Source organism: Phocoena sinus, chromosome 1, assembly GCF_008692025.1.
Source record: "Phocoena sinus isolate mPhoSin1 chromosome 1, mPhoSin1.pri, whole genome shotgun sequence".
In the NCBI taxonomy this organism is placed as follows: Eukaryota; Metazoa; Chordata; class Mammalia; order Artiodactyla; family Phocoenidae; genus Phocoena; species Phocoena sinus.
The window spans coordinates 101,293,631-101,311,440 of record NC_045763.1 but is presented as its reverse complement, the minus strand read 5'-3'; the positions used below and the strand labels follow the sequence as shown (position 1 = coordinate 101,311,440).

General features: G+C 36.0%; 1 protein-coding gene and 1 long non-coding RNA gene across 5 annotated transcripts in view; one reads left to right on the top strand and one right to left on the bottom strand.

Moving 5' to 3' along the window:
- The window catches only part of MAGI3 (membrane associated guanylate kinase, WW and PDZ domain containing 3), a 273,809-nt gene that overhangs the window by 161,883 nt on the left and 94,116 nt on the right, over positions 1-17,810 (bottom strand). The window lies entirely within an intron of this gene.
- On the top strand, positions 1,088-17,246 carry LOC116749426. The gene is made up of 3 exons (XR_004348606.1): positions 1,088-1,319; positions 14,361-14,365; positions 17,236-17,246. It is a non-coding gene; the product is annotated as an uncharacterized LOC116749426 (long non-coding RNA).

The window sequence follows — 17,810 nt, the reverse complement described above, 5'->3', positions numbered from 1 at the left end:
TTCTTATGTTAGTCTGTAAGCTCCTAGAGATAATAGTCTTTATATCCCTAATACAAACACAAATTGTAGCCCTAGATTTAATTCCTAATATGTATATCTTACTTTCACAGACTTAGGAATTACAAGTTCAAATATGCATTATAAGCTAGCATTAAAAGAAAGGTACAGTACCTTCAAAAACTAAACCAAAACAAAACATCACATTCTTTGTAAACCTACAAGCTAAATATCTTGAAATCTTGAATTCTAAAACAGTATGTGGGGCTTGCTCTATTAAGTGTTACATTTATATGAGAGCCTGGCAAATGGGTTCTAAAAATATTTAGATCCTCTATGATTTTCTTAGTCTGTGCATTTATTATTGTTTCTAATCACTAGCAGTTACACTGGCTCCAATTGTTTTGCATCTCCTTAAGTAAATGGAGCATCTGCCTACAGATAATATAGTCCAAGAGGTACTTTATAAGACTTAAGTCCTATGAAAACATGGAATAATTAGAGTACTAACAAAAAACTATGAAGATTCTTTCCAACATAAATGTCTTGTCATGGTTTCTGTTGGTATTTAATGTATGGCCTTACTTTGAGGATATATTTAAGCTAGCACAGGAGACTAAAATCAGTCATTCTTAAAAATAACAAAAACCAGTAGTAAGTCCCTTACATACAAATGAGTTCTGTTTCAAGAGCACATTCATAAGTCCAATTTGTCTGTAAGTCCAACAAAGTTAGCCTAGGTAGCCAACTAACACAATCAGCTATATAGTACTATACTGTAATAGGTTTATAATACTTTTCACACAAATAATACATAAAAAACAAACAAAAAATAAAACATTTTTAATCTTACAGCACAGTACCTTGAAAACTACAGTAGTACAATACAACAGCTAGCATACAGGGGCTGGCATTGAGTGCACAGACAAAAAGAGTTACTGAATGGAGGAGGGAGAGGAGGTGCGAGATGGGAGAGCTGAAGGAACGTCAGCAATAGGAGACAGAGGGCAAACTGCAATTTCACTCACACCTGACGTTGATGGCACAGGTTCTGGGCCCTTGCTGGATTCAATTCTATCTACAGTCTTGAAAAAACGATCCAGTGATGTCTGGGCGGTAGCTCTTTTTTTCTCGTCATAGATGACATGGTAGCACCAGATTGCATTCTAAATGGCTGCTGCAACCTTTGTGTACCATTCTACGTTAGGGTCCTGTGCCTCAACAACTAACAGTGCCTCCTCAAATAAAGAAAATCCCCTTGCCATTTCCTGCGTTGTGAATCTCTTCAGTTCTTTAGTTACTTCTTCCTCTTGTCTCTCTTCGTCCTTTCTCTGGGCCTCTAATTCCGTCAGGGCTTCATTAATTAGCTCCTCGTGTTGTACAGCAAGGAGTTCAGTGAAGTCGTCCTCTTGCAGACCTAGCTTGAAGTAAAGATACTGTACTACTGTACTCTATACAGTACTGTACAGTAAAGTATACAAATGCACAACCACTTGTAGAGGATGCACGCATGTGACAATGTACGCCAGACACGTGAACTAACTTATGTGACTGGACATGCGAACACACGTTTGCATCTTTAAAAGTTCACAACTTGAAGGTTCGTATGTATGGGAATTACTGTAAACAAAATCTAGCTAGTTTAAACCATTATTAACAAAACCATTTAATTTGTATGAAGTATAAAAAGTACTCACATTGGCTCTCACTGAAGAGCCTTAGGTGAGCAATCAAAATTCAAAGGAGAAAAGACCCTAACTAAAATTGAGTTGCTTGTGGACATGTTAAGTGAGTTATCAGTGACTCAGACACAAAATGTGAACAGTACTTAACGAATCCTTCCCTTTGAAATACTCTAGTACTAGAAAATGATTTGAGTGTTTGCCAGGTTTTATATTTTAGAGAAAGATACTTTGATACCTCATTTAACATGTAGGAACTATTACTAATTTAGAGAATGTAATTTTTTATGAGCATTTTCACCTTAATCAAATGATCAAACCTAACATCACCATCCTGACTTGCTGATGTATTCTTGCTAAAAATGTTTAATACAAAATTAATCATGAGGAAACAGATGAATCCAAATCAAGGAATATTTTGCAAAACACCTAGCCTATAACCTAAAGGTGTCAATTCCAAGGAAGACCAACTTTATCATACCTCCCACCCCCAAAAAGATAGGAAACTATTCTAATTTAAAGGAGACTAAAGAAACATAACAACTAAATGCAATGTGTGATCCTTGATCAGGGGTCGGCCAGCTATAAAGGATTTTATTGGGACATTTGGAAAAATTTAAATATGGACTCTGTATTATATAAATGTTATATCTGTATTAAATTCTAGAGTGTGATAATTATATTACATTTATGTAGTAAAAGTCCTTGTTCTTGTGAAATATCTGCTAAAGTTTTTAGGAAAAAAGAGTCATAAAATATTTAGGGAAGAATAGTCACATTGCCTGCAATTTAGTCTCAAATGGTCGGGGGGAAAAATTTATATACAGAGATAAAACAAATGTGGCAAAATGTACTCAACTGATAAATTCAGAGAGAGAGTATACAAGTATTGATTGTTCTCTTATTTAAATTTTCAAACTTTGAAAATATTTTAAAATAAAAAGTTGGAAGGAATACTCAAATGAAAACTCTAGAAATGAGAAAGACAGTAAATAAAATTAAGAACTTAATGACTGGGTTCACAAGCAGGTTCAACAGAACAGGAGAAAAAAATCAGTGAACTGGAAGCAAAATCAGAAAAAAATTCACAGGGTGAAAAAAAGGTTAGAAAATATGGCAATGAGTGTATGAGCATGTGAGACAGGGTAAAAAGTTCTAACAGATAAGACTGTAGTCCCAGAGAAGAGGAGGGACTGTAACAGAAGCAATATATGAAGATACACAACAGCTGAGAATTTCCCCAAACTAGACATCAAGCTATGGATTCAAGAAGCAATATGGACATCAAAAACGACTAACAATACAAAGAAAACCATACTTTTAGGCATACCATGTTTAAATTGCTAAAAAGAGTTGGAGAAACTCTTAAAAGCAGCAGAGTATTACCTTCAAAAGAGCAACTCAATTTCTACTTCTCATCAGAAAGTGGAAGTCAGAAAACAACCAAGTAAAATCTTTAAAGAGTCGAAATAAAATAATGCCCTACCTAAATTCTATACTCAGTAAAAATACTCTTCAAAAATGGAGGAGAGGGCTTCCCTGGTGGCACAGTGGTTGAGAGTCTGCCTGCCGATGCAGGGGACATGGGTTCGTGCCCCGGTCCGGGAAGATCCTGCATGCCACAGAGCGGCTGGGCCCGTGAGCCATGGCCGCTGAGCCTGCGCATCCGGAGCCTGTGCTCCGCAACAGGAGAGGCCCGCGTAATGCAAAAAAAAAAAAAAAAAAAAAAAAGGAACTTCTGAACAAATAAAAATCAAAGGAATTTATGATCAGCAGAATTGCACTAAAGGGAGTTCTTCTAGCAAAAGAAAAATAGGCCTAAAGAGAAGCAAGGAAATACAATGAGAATGTAGATCAATGGAAAGAATAAAAATATGGGCAAATCTCAACAATTATATAAAACAATAAAAATTATGTCTTGTGGAGTTTCAAATATACAGAGAATCTAAATTCACTATAAGAACAGCACAAAGGCAGAAGAGTGATAAATGCAGTCAAAGTATTCCAAGGTGCTTGCATTGTCCAGGAAATGGTAAAAGCAGGCACTGATATTAGACTTTTATAAATCAAAAATGCATGTTGTAACCTCTAGGAAGTCACTAAAATAGTGAAAGAATATATAACAGGTTTACAGGATAAAATGGAATAAAAAAATAATCCAAAAGGAGACAAGAAAGGAAAGAAAATGGCCGAGACCAAGTAGAACAAATAAAAAATAATTTAAAAATTTAAACTGAAATATATGTTATCATATTAAATGTAAATGGACTAAATATTCAATTAAAACACAGATAATCTCACTGAATTAAAAACAAAAATATATGCTGCTAACAAAAGACCACCTTAAATAATAAGATATAGAGAAGCTAAAAATTAAAGGATGAAAGACATACCATGCAAACATTAACAACAACATCAATAAAATTAATATTTATGCCCCCTGTGCATTCAATCAAATATTTTCTGGCCATCTATAATAATAGCAAAACTTAAATACACTTATTACAAATCCCACCAAGATGGCCCCCCAATGATTACTGCCTTTTAGTATTCAATGTGTGAAGTGTTCCTCAACCCTACATTAAATAGGGCTGATCTGTGTGACCATTGAAATATTACGAAAATGACAGAGTATAATTTCTAAAGCTAAATCATAACATAATTTGTGATTTCCCCCTTTCTCTCTCTGGTGTCACCTGTTCTGGGGAAAGCCAGATGAACACTCAGCAGCCCTATAGAGAGAACCATCTAGTGAAGAACTGAGGCCTCCTGCCAACAGCTGGCATAAATTTTCCAGCCATGAGAAATGAGCCATCCTAAATGCAGAACTCCCAACCCCAATAAAGCCTTCAGATGATTGCAGACCCAGCAAAACTTTATTTTTTTTCACCTATATTCATCAATGATATCGGTCTGTAATTTTCTTTTTTTTGTAGTATCCTTGTCTGGATATGGTATCAGGGTGATGGTGGCCTTGTAGAATGAGTTTGGGAGTGTTCCTTCCTCTGCAATTTTTTGGAAGAATTTGAGAAGGATGGGTGTTAGCTCTTCTCTAAATGTTTGAAAGAATTCACTTGTGAAGCCATCTAGCCCTGGACTTCTGTTTGTTGGAAGATTTTTAATCACAGTTTCAGTTTCATTACTTGTGATTGGTCTGTTCATATTTTCTATTTCTTCCTGGTTCAGTCGTGGAAGGTTATACCTTTCTAAGAATTTGTCCATTTCTTCCAGGTTGTCCATTATATTGGCATAGAGTTGCCTGTAGTAATCTCTCATGGTCTTTTGTATCTCTGCAGTGTCAGTTGTTACTTCTCCTTTTTCATTTCTAATTCTACTGATTTGAGTCTTCTCCCTTTTTTTCTTGATCAGTCTGGCTAAAGGTTTATCAATTTTGTTTATCTTCTCAAAAAAACAGCTTTTAGATTTACTGATCTTTGCTATTGTTTTCGTTGCTTCTCTTTCATTTATTTCTGCTCTGATATTTAGGATTTCTTTCCTTCTACTACCTTTGGGTTTTGTTTGTTCTTCTTTCTCTAGCTCCCTTCGGTGTAAGGTTAGATTGTTTATTTGAGATTTTTCTTGTTTCTTGAGGTAGGCTTGTATTGCTATAAACTTCCCTCTTAGAACTGCTTTTGCTGCATTACATAAGTTTTGAATCATTGTGGTTTCGTTGTCATTCATCTCTAGGTATTTTTTGATTTCCTCTTTGATTTCTTCAGTGAACTCTTGGTTATTTAGTAATGTATTGTTTAGCCTCCATGTGTTTGTGTTTTTCATGTTTTTTTCCCCTATAATTTATTTCTAAGCTCATAGCATTGTGGTCAGAAAAGATGCTTGATATGATTTCAATTTTCTTAAATTTACCGAGGATTGATTTGTGACCCAAGATGTGATCTATCCTGGAGAATGTTCCATATGCACCTGAGAAGAGAGTGTAATCTGCTGTTTTCTGATAGAATGCCCTATAAATATCAATTAAATCTAACTGGTCTATTGTGTCACTTAAAGCTTGTGTTTCCTTATTAATTTTCTGTCTGGATGATCTGTCTGTTGGTGTAAGTGAGGTGTTAAAGTCCCCACTATCACTGTGTTACTGTCAATTTCCTCTTTTATAGCTGTTAGCATTTGCCTTATGTATTGAGGTGCTCCTATTTAGGTGCATAAATATTTACAATTGTTATATGTTCTTCTTGGATTGATCCCTTGATCCTTGTGTAGCGTCCTTCCTTGTCTCCTATAACATTCTTTACTTTAAAGTCTATTTTATCTGAGATGAGCATTGCTACTCCAGCTTTCATATGATTTCTGTTTGCATGGAATATCTTTTTCCATCCCCTCACTTTCAGTCTGTATCTGTCCCTAGGTCTGAAGTGGGTCTCTTGTACACAGAATATATATGGGTCTTATTTTTATATCCATTCAGCGATGCTGTGTCTTTTGGTTGGAGCATTTAATCCATTCACATTTAAGGTAATTATCGATATGTATGTTCCTTTTACCATTTTCTTAACTGTTTTGGTTTCTTTCTGTAGGTCCTTTTCTTCACTTGTGTTTCCCACTTGGAGAAGTTCCTTTAGCATTGGTTGTAGAGCTGGTTTGGTGGTGCTGAATTCTCTTAGTTTTTGCTTGTCTGGAAAGCTTTTGATTTCTTTGTCAAGTCTGAATTAGATCCTTGCTGGTTACAGTAATCTTGGTTGTAGGTTCTTCCCTTTCATCACTTTAAAAATATCGTGCCACTCCCTTCTGGCTTGTAGAGTTTCTGCTGGGAAATCAGCTGTTAACCTTATGGGAGTTCCCTTGTATGTTATTTGTCATTTTTCCCTTGTTGCTTGTGTTCCCTTGTTGATCTGTGTGACCATTGAAATATTACGAAAATGACAGAGTATAATTTCTAAAGCTAAATCATAACATAATTTGTGATTTCCCCCTTTCTCTCTCTGGTGTCACCTGTTCTGGGGAAAGCCAGATGAACACTCAGCAGCCCTATAGAGAGAACCATCTAGTGAAGAACTGAGGCCTCCTGCCAACAGCTGGCATAAATTTTCCAGCCATGAGAAATGAGCCATCCTAAATGCAGAACTCCCAACCCCAATAAAGCCTTCAGATGATTGCAGACCCAGCAAAACTTTATTTTTTTTCACCTATATTCATCAATGATATCGGTCTGTAATTTTCTTTTTTTTGTAGTATCCTTGTCTGGATATGGTATCAGGGTGATGGTGGCCTTGTAGAATGAGTTTGGGAGTGTTCCTTCCTCTGCAATTTTTTGGAAGAATTTGAGAAGGATGGGTGTTAGCTCTTCTCTAAATGTTTGAAAGAATTCACTTGTGAAGCCATCTAGCCCTGGACTTCTGTTTGTTGGAAGATTTTTAATCACAGTTTCAGTTTCATTACTTGTGATTGGTCTGTTCATATTTTCTATTTCTTCCTGGTTCAGTCGTGGAAGGTTATACCTTTCTAAGAATTTGTCCATTTCTTCCAGGTTGTCCATTATATTGGCATAGAGTTGCCTGTAGTAATCTCTCATGGTCTTTTGTATCTCTGCAGTGTCAGTTGTTACTTCTCCTTTTTCATTTCTAATTCTACTGATTTGAGTCTTCTCCCTTTTTTTCTTGATCAGTCTGGCTAAAGGTTTATCAATTTTGTTTATCTTCTCAAAAAAACAGCTTTTAGATTTACTGATCTTTGCTATTGTTTTCGTTGCTTCTCTTTCATTTATTTCTGCTCTGATATTTAGGATTTCTTTCCTTCTACTACCTTTGGGTTTTGTTTGTTCTTCTTTCTCTAGCTCCCTTCGGTGTAAGGTTAGATTGTTTATTTGAGATTTTTCTTGTTTCTTGAGGTAGGCTTGTATTGCTATAAACTTCCCTCTTAGAACTGCTTTTGCTGCATTACATAAGTTTTGAATCATTGTGGTTTCGTTGTCATTCATCTCTAGGTATTTTTTGATTTCCTCTTTGATTTCTTCAGTGAACTCTTGGTTATTTAGTAATGTATTGTTTAGCCTCCATGTGTTTGTGTTTTTCATGTTTTTTTCCCCTATAATTTATTTCTAAGCTCATAGCATTGTGGTCAGAAAAGATGCTTGATATGATTTCAATTTTCTTAAATTTACCGAGGATTGATTTGTGACCCAAGATGTGATCTATCCTGGAGAATGTTCCATATGCACCTGAGAAGAGAGTGTAATCTGCTGTTTTCTGATAGAATGCCCTATAAATATCAATTAAATCTAACTGGTCTATTGTGTCACTTAAAGCTTGTGTTTCCTTATTAATTTTCTGTCTGGATGATCTGTCTGTTGGTGTAAGTGAGGTGTTAAAGTCCCCACTATCACTGTGTTACTGTCAATTTCCTCTTTTATAGCTGTTAGCATTTGCCTTATGTATTGAGGTGCTCCTATTTAGGTGCATAAATATTTACAATTGTTATATGTTCTTCTTGGATTGATCCCTTGATCCTTGTGTAGCGTCCTTCCTTGTCTCCTATAACATTCTTTACTTTAAAGTCTATTTTATCTGAGATGAGCATTGCTACTCCAGCTTTCATATGATTTCTGTTTGCATGGAATATCTTTTTCCATCCCCTCACTTTCAGTCTGTATCTGTCCCTAGGTCTGAAGTGGGTCTCTTGTACACAGAATATATATGGGTCTTATTTTTATATCCATTCAGCGATGCTGTGTCTTTTGGTTGGAGCATTTAATCCATTCACATTTAAGGTAATTATCGATATGTATGTTCCTTTTACCATTTTCTTAACTGTTTTGGTTTCTTTCTGTAGGTCCTTTTCTTCACTTGTGTTTCCCACTTGGAGAAGTTCCTTTAGCATTGGTTGTAGAGCTGGTTTGGTGGTGCTGAATTCTCTTAGTTTTTGCTTGTCTGGAAAGCTTTTGATTTCTTTGTCAAGTCTGAATTAGATCCTTGCTGGTTACAGTAATCTTGGTTGTAGGTTCTTCCCTTTCATCACTTTAAAAATATCGTGCCACTCCCTTCTGGCTTGTAGAGTTTCTGCTGGGAAATCAGCTGTTAACCTTATGGGAGTTCCCTTGTATGTTATTTGTCATTTTTCCCTTGTTGCTTTTAATACTTTGTCTTTGTCAATTTGATTACAAACTGGTTCATCTGTACCATTTTTCTAGGTTCCACATATATGCGTTAATATACGATATTTCTCTCTCTTTCTGATTTACTTCACTCTGACAGTCTCTGTATCCATCCACGTCTCTACAAATGACACAATTTGGTTCCATTTTATGGCTGAGTAATATTCCATTGCATATATGTACCACATTTTCTTTATCCATTTCTCTGTCAACGGGCAGTTAGGTTGCTTCCATAACCTGGCTATTGTAAACAGTGCTGCAGTGAATATTGGGCTGCATGGGTCTTTTTGAATTATGGTTTTCTCAGGGTATGTACTCAGTAGTGAGATTGCTGGGTCACACGGTAATTCTATTTATAGTTTTTTTAAGGAACCTCCATACTGTTCTCCATAGTGGCTGTATCAATTTACAATTCCCACCAACAGTGCAAGAGGGTTCCCTTTTCTCCACACCCTATCCAGCATTTGCTGTTTGTAGATTTTCTGATGATGCCCATTCTAACTGGTGTGAGGTGATACCTCATTGTAGTTTTGATTTGCATTTCTCTAATAATTAGTGATGTTGAGCAGCTTTTCACGTGCCTCTTGGCCATCTGTATATCTTCTTTGGAGAAATATCTATTTAGGTCTTCTGCCCATTTCTTTATTGGGTTATTTGCTTTTTTGATATTGAGCTGCATGAGCTGTTTATATATTTTGGAGATTAATCCTTTGTCCACTGATTGGTTTGCAAACATTTTCTCCCATTCTGAGGGCTTTTTTTGGTCTTGTTTATGGTTTCCTTTGCTGTGCAAAAGCTTTTAAGTTTCATTAGGTCCCATTTATTTTTGTTTTTATTTCCATTATTCTAGGAGGTGAATCAAAAAAGATCTTTCTATGATTTATGTCAAAGAGTGTTCTTCCTATGTTTTCCTCTAAGTGTTTAATAGCGGCCAGTCTTACATTTAGGGCTCGAATCCATTTTGAGTTTATTTTTTTGTATGGTGTTAGGGAGTGTTCTAGTTTCATTCCTTTACATGTAGCTATCCAGTTCTTGTGGCTTACTAAAGAGACTGTCTTTTCTCCGATGTATATCCTTGCCTCCTTTGTCACAGATTAGTTTACCATAGGTGTGTGGGATTATCTCTGGGCTCTCTATCCTGTTCCATTGATCTATATTTCTGTTTTTCTGCCAGTACCATATTGTCTTCATTACTGTAGCTTTGTAGTATAGTCTGAAGTCAGGGAGTCTGATTCCTCCAGCTCCATTTTTTTCCCTCAAGACAGCTTTGGCTATTTGTTGTCTTTTGTGTCTCCATACAAATTTTAAGATTTTTTGTTCTAGTTCTGTAAAAAATGCCATTGGTAATTTGATAGGGATTGCATTGAATCTGTAGATTGCTTTGGGAGGTATAGTCATTTTCACAATATTGATTCTTCCAATCCAAAAACATGGTATATCTCTCCATCTGTTGGTATCATCTTTAATTTCTTTCATCAGTGTCTTATAGTTTTCTGCATACATGTCTTTTGTCTCCCTAGGTAGGTTTATTCCTAGGTATTTTATTCTTTTTGTTGCAATGGTAAATGGGAGTGTTTCCTTAATTTCTCTTTCAGATTTTTCATCATTAGTGTATAGGAATGCAAGAGATTTCTGTGCATTAATTTTGTATCTTGCAACTTTACCAAATTCATTGATTACCTCTAGTAGTTTTCTGGTGGCATTTTTAGGATTCTCTATGTGTAGTATCATGTCATCTGCAAACAGTGACAGTTTTACTTCTTCTTTTCTGATTTGGATTCCTTTTATTTCTTTTTCTTCTCTGATTGCCGTGGCTAAAACTTCTAAAACTATGTTGAAAAAGAGTGGTGAGAGTGCACATCCTTGTTTTGTTCCTGACATTAGAGGAAATGCTTTCAGTTCTTCGCCATTGAGAATGATAATTACTGTGGGGTTTTCATATATGGTCTTTATTATGTTGAGGTAGGTTCCATCTATGTCTACATTCTGGAAAGTTTTTATCATAAATGGGTGTTGAATTTTGTCAGAAGCTTTTTCTTCATCTATTGAGATGATCATATGGTTTTTATTCTTCAATTTGTTAATATGGTGCATCACACTGATTGATTTGCGTATATTGAAGAATCCTTGCATCCCTGGGATAAACCCCACTTGATCATGGTGTATGAATCTTTTAATGTGCTGTTGGAATCTGTTTGCTAGTATTTTGTTGAGGATTTTTGCATCTATATTCATCAGTGATACTGGTCTGTAATTTTCTTTTTTTGTACTATCTTTGTCTGGTTTTGGTATCAGGGTGATGGTGGCCTTGTAGAATGAGTTTCAGAGTGTTTTTTCCTTTGCAATTTTTTGGAAGAGTTTGAGAAGGATGGGTATTTGCTCTTCTCTTAATGTTTGATAGAATTCTCCTGTGAAGCCATCTGGTCTGGACTTTTGTTTGCTGGAAGATTATTCTTCACAGTTTCAATTTCATTACTTGTGATTGGTCTGTCCATATTTTCTATTTCTTCCTGGTTCAGTCTTGGAAGGTTATACCTTTCTAAGAATTTGTCCATTTCTTCCAGGTTGTCCATTATATTGGCATAGAGTTGCTTGTAGTAGTCTCTTAGGATGCTTTGTATTTCTGCAGTGTCTGTTGTAACTTCTCCTTTTTCATTTCTAATTTTATTGATTTGAGTCCTCTCCCCCTTTTTCTTGATGAGTCTGGCTAATGGTTTATCAATTTTGTTTATCTTCTCAAAGAACCAGCTTTTAGTTTTATCGAACTTTGCTACAGTGGTCTTTGTTTCTATTTCATTTATTTCTGCTCTGATCTTTATGATTTCTTTCCTTCTGGTAACTTTGGGTTTTGTTTGTTCTTCTTTATCTAGTTCCTTTAGGTGTAAGGTTAGATTTTTTATCTGACATTTTTCTTGTTTCTTGAGGTAGGCTTGTATTGCTATAAACTTCCCTCTTAGAACTGCTTTTGCTGTATCCCATAGGTTTTGGATTGTTGTGTTTTCATTGTCATTCGTCTCTAGGTATTTTTTTATTTCCTCTTTGATTTCTTCATTGATCTCTTGGTTATTTAGTAACATATTGTTTAGCCTCCATGTGTTTGTGTTTTTTACATTTTTTCCCCCTGTAATTTACTTCTAAGCTCATAGCATTGTGGTTGGAAAAGATGCTTGATATAATTTCAGTTTTCTTAAAATTACCGAGGATTGATTTGTGACCCAAGATGTGATCTATCCTGGAGAATGTTCCATGTACACTTGAGAAGAGAGTGTAATCTGCTGTTTCTGGATGGAATGTCGTATAAATATGAATTAAATCTACCTGGTCCATTGTGTCATTTAAAGGTTGTTTCCTTATTAATTTTCTGATTGGATGATCTGTCCATTGGTGTGAGGTGTAAAAGTCCCCCACTATTATTGTGTTACAGTCGATTTCCTCTTTTAGAGCTGTTAGCAGTGCCTTATGTATTGAGGTGCTCCTATGTTGAGTGCATATATATTTATAATTGGTATATATTCTTGGATTGATCCCTTGATCCTTACGCAGTGTCCTTCCTTTTCTCTTGTAACATTCTTTATTTTAAAGTCTAGTTTATCTAATATGAGTATTGCTACTCCAGCTCTCTTTTGATTTCCATTTGCATGGAATATCTTTTTCCACCCCCTCACTTTCAGTCTGTATCTGTCCCTAGGTCTGAAGTGGGTCTCTTGTAGACACCATATATATGGGTCTTGTTTTTGTAGCCATTCAGCGAGCCTCTGTCTTTTGGTTGGAGCATTTAACCCATTCACGTTTAAGGCAATTATCGATATGTATGTTCCTAGTACCATTTTCTTAACTGTTTTGGTTTGTTTTTGTAGGTCCTTTTCTTCTCTTATGTTTCCCAGTTAGAGAAGTTCTTTTAGCATTTGTTGTAGAGCTAGTTTGGCAGTGCTGAATTCTCTTAGCTTTTGCTTGTCTGTAAAGCTTCTGATTTCTCCATCGAATCTGAATGAGATCCTTGTCAGGTAGAGTAATCTTGGTTGTATGTTCTTCCCTTTCATCACTTTAAGTATGTCATGCCACTCCCTTCTGGCTTGTAGAGTTTCTGCTGAGAAATTAGCTGTTAACCTTATGGGAGTTCCCTTGTATGTTATTTGTTGTTTTTCCCTTGCTGCTTTCAATAATTTTTCTTTGTCTTTATTTTTGCCAATTTGATTACTATGTGTCTCGGTGAGTTTCTCCTTGGGTTTATCCTTTATGGAACTCACTGCGCTTCCTGGACTTGGGTGGCTATTTCCCCTCCCACGTTAGGGAAGTTTTTGACTATAATGTCTTCACATATTTTATCGGGTCCTTTCTCTCTCTCTTCTCCTTCTAGACCCCTATAATGTGAATGTTGTTGTGTTTAATGTTGTCCCAGAGGTCTCTTAGGCTGTCTTCATTTCTTTTCATTCTTTTTTCTTTATTCTGTTCTGCAGCAGTGAATTCCATCATTCTGTCTTCCAGGTCACTTATCCGTTCTTCTGCCTCAGTTATTCTGCTGTTGATTCCTTCCAGTGCATTTTTCATTTCAGTTATTGTTCTGTTCATCTCTGTTTGTTCTTTAATTCTTCTAGGTCTTTATTAAACATTTCTTGCATCTTCTCGATCTTTGCCTCCATGCTTTTTCCGAGGTCCTGGATCATCTTCACTATCATTATTCTGAATTCTTTTTCTGGAAGGCTGTCTCTCTCCACTTCATTTAGTTGTTTTCTGGCATTTTATCTTGTTCCTTTATCTGGTACATAGACCTCTGCCATTTCATCTTGTCTTTCTGTGAATGTGGTTTTTGTTCCACAAGCTGCAGGATTGTAGTTCTTCTCGATTCTGCTGTGTGCCCTCGGGTGGATGAGGATAGCTAAGAGGCTTGTGCAAGTTTTCTCATGGGAGGGACTGGCGGTGGGTAGAGCTGGCTGTTGCTCTGGTGGGCAGAGCTCAGTAAAACTTTAATCCACTTGTCTGCTGATGGGTGGGGCTGGGTTCCCTCCCTGTTGGTTGTTTGGCCTGGGGCGACCCAACACTGGAGCCTACCTTGGCTCTTTGGTGGGGCTGATGGCAGACTCTGGGAGGGCTCACGCCAAGGAGTGCTTCCCAGAACTTCTGCTGCCAGTGTCCTTGTCCTCACGGTCAGACACAGCCACCCCCCACCTCTGCTGGAGCCCCTCCAACACTAGCAGGTAGGTCTGGTTCAGTCTCCCCTGGGGTCACTGCTCCTTCCCCTGTGTACTGATGTGCACACTACTTCATGTGTGCCCTCCAAGAGTGGAGTCTCTGTTTCCCCCAGTATTGTCAAAGTCCTGCAATCAAATCCCACTAGCCTTCAAAGTCTGATTCTCTAGGAATTCCTCCTCCCATTGTCAACCCCCAGGTTGGGAAGCCTGATGTGGGTCTCAGAACCTTCACTCCAGTGGGTGGACTTCTGTGGTATAAGTGTTCTCCAGTTTGTGAGTCACCCACCCAGCAATTACAGGATTTGATTTTATTGTGATTACGCCCCTCCTACCATCTCATTGTGGCTTCTCCTTTGTCTTTGGATGTGGGGTATCTTTTTTGGTGAGTCTCAGTGTCTTCCTGTTGATGACTATTCAACGGTTAGTTGTGATTCTGGTGCTCTCACAAGAGGGAGTGAGAGCACGTCCTTCTACTCTGCCATCTTTAACCAATCTCTCAAGGGAAGAGTTTATATATGGACAATCATGTGCATATATGGAGGGTGTTTCTGGCAGAGGGAAAATAACAGGAGAGGACCTCAGGCTAGAGTGTTCTTTGTATATTCAAGGAAGTTAAGGCTGAAACTCAGAAAGCATGGAGAAAGTGGTAGCAGCTATGGTCAGAGAAGTAACCAGGGCAGACCATGTAGGGATTTGTAAGCCATGGTAAGAACTCTATATTTTATCCAAAGTGTTATGAGAAGCCATTGGAGAGTTCTAAGCAGGGACACGAGACAATCAGTTAATGTTTTGAAAAGAAATAGTTGCAAAGTCTCTGTGGAGAAAAGACTTTAAAGAGGCAAGAGACAAGAACACAAGAATCCAGTAATAATAACCACTTACTAAAAAGGGAACTGAGAAGTGATGAGGGTAAGAGACTTTCTTCTGTTTAGCACCATATGTATGAGCTACCAATTAAATACAAAACAAAGTTTTAATTTTTCTAGATTTTTACTAGTTGTAATAAAATTCTTCTAATTTTGCCAGTATACCAACAACTTTTCTTTTTCATTTGCTCCTTATGCCTTTTGCCATTTTAATAAATAATTTATAAATATTTGAAATTATATACAAAATAATCCTTCCCAATAGTCTATGAAGCATTGACTTTTCTAGACAAGATCTAATGAAAAGCTTAAATCATTTAATAGAGGTCAGTTAAAATAGCCACAAATTAGCAAGAGAAATAACAAGTAAAACATTTGGTGTGATGAATTATCAGGATAAAAAATTAAGGTAGATCCTTTCAAGGCAACGTTTGTTCTCTATTTATCATAACTTTACTATTTCTGCAGTTGTTTACTCTTACATAGAATGAATTCTTTTGTTCCACAATAAGGGAATGCTTTAGTAAATATATGCCACAACCACTCAATGTAGTATTATGTAGTCATTAAAAAAGGATTGTTATATAATTTGAAGCAGAATACTACAATTTATATGTGGCAAGATCAAATATAAATAGACAACACAGAAAAAATTATGAAAGGAAAATAGAGTGAAATGTCAGTAGGATTATCTTTGAATGAGGTGGCTATAGATGATAGTTTTCTTTTTAATTTCTATTTTTCCATACTTAAACTTATTATAATGTATTCTTTTCATTAAAAACTGTGATGGTCACTTTTATTTGCATACACATGAGTTTCCCCCTATTTTTGTTCAGTTAATCTAACTGAGTTACACAGTCTTATGCTTATTAATGCTGTTAGTTCCAGTTAAAATTTTTATACAAACAGGAAATTATTGTAGAAACCGTGAATTTCTGTTAACAAATATTTACAACTCAGTGAAACCTATCTGTTCTCTTCCTACCATCCAGCTCAGTTTCTTCTGTTTCTGAATTTTCATTGCATTTTGTTAATATATATATATCTTACTGTTCTTCATATACAGTTTACTTTCATTCACTTCTTTGTGTGTAACTTCTTACTTTCCTTGAATTCTTAGAGATCAAGGGTTACCTTTACATTTCCTAGAGTACCCAGCACAATGTTACATGTTTAATAGACAGTTAATATCTATTAAATTATTGAAAGACATAGAACTTTAGAGTTAGAAGATAACTTGACAAGAAACCTACTCCACATCTCAAGACTTCAGAGACCTCCGGTTTTTATCTTCTCAATAAAATATGTAAATTATAAGAAAACATCAAAAGTACAGAGTTTAGGATCTCACATCATTTATGGATAGTTTTGATGCCCAAAACTCTATTGAAAATTCATATCTTGAATTCTCTCTGGCTTAGAACTGTACTCCAGCACATTCTTTTAGAATTTGCCATGGTTCCCACACGATAAATCTTTAAAACTACAGATTTTTCAAAGTGATTTTCCAATTTGCAAAGTAATAAATGCCCTTTTAAAATTATTTGCTACTTCAGAATCTGAAAACTGGGGAAATTAAAATATGAACTATATAATATATAATAGTATTGCATCAATGTTAAACTTCCTGAGTGAGATACATACTGAACTATTTGAAAGTGAAACATCTGCAAACAACTCTGAATGATTCAGAAAGAAAAAAATCTGTACCTATATCTAGATACAGATATACATACACACACACGTTAGAGAGAAAAAAAAGAGCATGTGCACAAATGCATCAAAATATTAACTATCAGTGAATATAGGTGAAGGTCATACAGAGTTTGCTGTACTATTCTTCCAACTATGGTGAGGTTTGATTTTTTCAAAATAAAAAGTTGGAGAAAAATAAATACATTCCAAGTCCACCCCAACCCCAACAATATTCATTTCATGCCTTTAGATCTTTTAGATATCTTTCAAAAAACAGAGCTTTGTGGCGCTGATACTTTTATTTAGTAGTACAATAGAATTTATCTAAACTTCCCTAAGAAGAAATAACATCAGAAGTCAGTTACTACGGACAGCTCTCATATGTAAATATCAGTATCAGCTTGCTTTCATATTAAAGTGGCATTCCCATATGTAAAATATGAGGCACAGTTAACTTTTCCAATAATCTTTTAAAAGGGTAAGGAAAGTATGAGAAAAAGATCCTAGATATTCTTGTTTCTGACACTGACAAAGCAATTCAGAAAAGGCTTCACGTTTATAACCATGCTGTCAATTCACAAATATATATTCTTTTCCATATAAATTACAAGATTCAGTTAGAGAATAAGAATAAGGTTAAAAAATGGGTAGAATAACCTGAACTCAAAGTGAAATTCTCATACATCTTAGCAATTAAGATAATTTTCAAAAGACTACAAGAGAGCTTTCGTAAGTATGAAAAGGAAACTGAGACCTTCAAAGGTTCAGCATCATAATCACCATCACTGTCACTGCCAATATTAAAGCCTTTCTCTCCTGTCTCCTGAGTATCACAGTTAAATAAATAGAGAATTGGAAATATTGTGACTTAGATAAAATAAGTTATATTGAGATTTAGTACCTGTCACATAGATTAATCTCTTTTCAAATTCTAAACTAAATTTCAAAGGATCGAAATCATATTAAAGGAGATGAGGGGGGAAAAAGAGAAATGAGAAAGAGTTTGTCTAAACTGTTACTGCTGAAAGCCAAATTATACTTTCTTTTCTATTTAGAAATATATAAATATTAGAAATGGTGTAATAGGCAGAATAATTTTCCCCCTCCCCCGAGATGTTCATGCCCTAACTCCCCCTCCTCCATCAACCTGGGAATATGCTACTTTACATGACAAAAGGGATCTTGCGGATGTGATTAAGAGTATGAACCTTGAGGGGCTTCCCTGGTGGCGCAGTGGTTGAGAGTCCGCCTGCCGATGCAGGGGACACGGGTT